Source organism: Sinocyclocheilus rhinocerous, unplaced genomic scaffold, assembly GCF_001515625.1.
Source record: "Sinocyclocheilus rhinocerous isolate Xijiao unplaced genomic scaffold, SAMN03320098_v1.1 scaffold632, whole genome shotgun sequence".
Lineage (NCBI taxonomy): Eukaryota > Metazoa > Chordata > Actinopteri > Cypriniformes > Cyprinidae > Sinocyclocheilus > Sinocyclocheilus rhinocerous.
Window position 1 is genome coordinate 990,106 of NW_015639247.1, and position 2,585 is coordinate 992,690.

A 2,585-nucleotide genomic window follows, 5' to 3' on the forward strand; every position below is an offset into this window, starting at 1 on the left:
TGTGAGTGTGAGTGTGTGTGTGTGTCTGTGTGCGCGTTTTTGTGACAAATGAGGACATAAATTTGTATAATGACAAGGGTATGACACAGGTATTACAAGGAGAAGGTGACTTTTCAGGACATTACCCCATGTCCCCACTTTTCAAAACGCATATAAATCACACAGAATGGAGTGTATTGAAAATCTGAAATAGCACAAAGTTTCCTGTGAGGGGTAGGTTTAGGGGTAGGGTTGGTGTAGGACAATAGAATATACGGTCTGTACAGTATAAAAACCATTACGCCTATGGGATGTCCCCACTTTTCACAAAAACAAACCTGTGTGTGTGTGTGTGTGTGAGTACACACGTGTGTGTTTGTATTTTATTATTAAATTATATATTATATCACTTGGAAATTTAGATTCTAATTATATAATTAAACAAGTAATATAATTCTTTAGCTTATAAATTTGCCAAGCAACAGGACTGTCAGGACCACAACACATTTCACGTTTAATTAATTAAATCAACTACACATTAACAAAGCTATCTTGCATTTGCAATCGAGTTTATGTAAAAATGTTAAATAATACATAAAGTAAATGTGTATTACAATTTTATAATTATTAGCAAAAATAATATTAGTCTTATTCTAAATGTCAACATACTGTAAAACTGGACTGAAAACACAAAATAGCAGAGTTTAACCTCAAATAACTAAATATACAATGTAATGAGGTTGTGACAATCATATTGCTTGGCAAGCTTAGGCTAAAGCATTAATTGTTTCTGATTATTAAATTATAAATTATAAAATTACTGATTATTATTATCATAAACAAGTGATTTTGGTGTATCTTTGATCGTATCGCTGTTGCTGCTTGTAAAATACTGAGGCAAAGCACTGGAGGACGTTGAGTTGCACGTTTAACCATGGTAAAGAAGGGTTCAGGTAGCATTTTACCATGGTAAAATCACTGACAGCGATAGTTTAGCATGTTCTGGTGAACATAAATCATGTCAACACTGCTGGTCCCGTTACTGCATTCATTCATTCATTACAACCGGAGCATTTCAGTTTAGCGTTGCATTCATCGCGACGCTAGCTCAGTGTTGACGGGCTGTTATGACGCAGATCGCAGCTTCTAAGATATATTGAGTTAGCTATGCCAACACAACAAGGATAAAACACCAAAATGAAGCATCTGGTTGGATACAAACCACTTCACCGGGAGAAACTCGACAGAGGAACACAATCCTTCACACATCTTCCATTCGCCTCTTGTCAGGTTTGTTTTTATTCCTCGATTAGCTCTCGTGACTCCGCTGCTGTGTTCTGATTGGCTGGTTGCACTCAGTAACTGTGTTGTGATTGGTCGATCAAATGTGACAGGATTTGCGAGTTACAAACTGAAACGACAGGATTTTCTTAAAGGGGTCCTACTATGCTTTTTCACTTTTTTGATTTTAGTCAGTGTGTAGTGTGTATGTTTGGGCATAAAAAATATCTTCAAACTTACAAATCTCAAAGTCCACTCCAAAGGGAGATATTTAGATTTTTTTTTTTTGAAATCCCTTTTTAAGAACTACAATGAACGGCTCGTTTGGACTACAGCGTTTGTTTTCCGGGTTTTGTGATATCACAAAGCGGCTCATTAGCATATCATTAAAATAATTCCTCCAGCGCCTCCTGCTGGCAGAGAATGAGTTTGCATATATATATGCTGCCTGGGAAACACTGGACTATGGTATAAACGAGCGGCAACCTCCCGCTCTCTCTAGTGAAGCCAACAAGGAAGTGACTTAAACTGTAATTCTTCAACTGGCCGCTAGAGGCTGGCTGCAAAAGGGAGTCAATCCCCTAGACTCCCCATGTTAAAATGCCCAACTTTACAGCAGACAAAAACATGTTTACAGCCTGGTTCAAAAAATGATTTTGGTCTATATAGCTAATTTTGCCCTTCATGACAACTGAGGGGGGTGAATTTATTTTATAACTCATCCGTTTAAATTATATTAAGCCTTAAAGTTCTGCATAATTAAGGGCGTGGCCACTTGAGTGACAGGTGGATTGCCGCTGCTGTCACCGTTAGAATTAAAGAACAATAAAAATAATACATGTGCACTTATCTGTACATGGTGAATGCAGTTATTTTTAAGCGGTTGTTGACATCTTATCTAAAGCGTGATTTAGCCACAAAAAAACAACAACAACAATAACGTTTAACAATAACAGGAACAATTCTGTAATTGTTCTTAAAATATCACGAGAGTTTTTAAAAATATTTTATTATTTTTTTTCTTTTATTATTTTTGTATTATTATTATTTTATTTTTTTTGCTATTGCAGCGGTTAGAGATCCATCCGTGCTGGATATATTGTTCCGGGTCACTATTGGCGCTTTTCCACTGCGTGGTACGACTCGGCTCGGTTTGCGTTTCCACTGCAGTTCAGTACCGCTTTAGAGGGGGCGGGATTATCCACATGTCGTTATAGTTGCGCGGCCTCTACTGCCGCGACTCCTAAAAAACTTTTTCATTCCGCGTCGCCCCATCAAGCTCTCGCTGGATCCGCTCCTCTGCTATCAACGAGAGGAACGTCTGT

General features: G+C 37.8%; 1 protein-coding gene across 2 annotated transcripts in view; it reads right to left on the reverse strand.

Annotated features, from left to right (window-relative positions):
- Positions 1-1,291, reverse strand: part of LOC107751076 (uncharacterized) — an 8,730-nt gene extending 7,439 nt beyond the window's left edge. For both annotated transcript variants that reach the window (XM_016566669.1, XM_016566668.1), the window contains exon 1: positions 1,202-1,291. The gene's annotated coding sequence lies outside the window, so the exon portion shown is untranslated. The remainder of the gene's footprint in view (positions 1-1,201) is intronic.
- Positions 1,292-2,585: the final 1,294 nt, after the last annotated feature.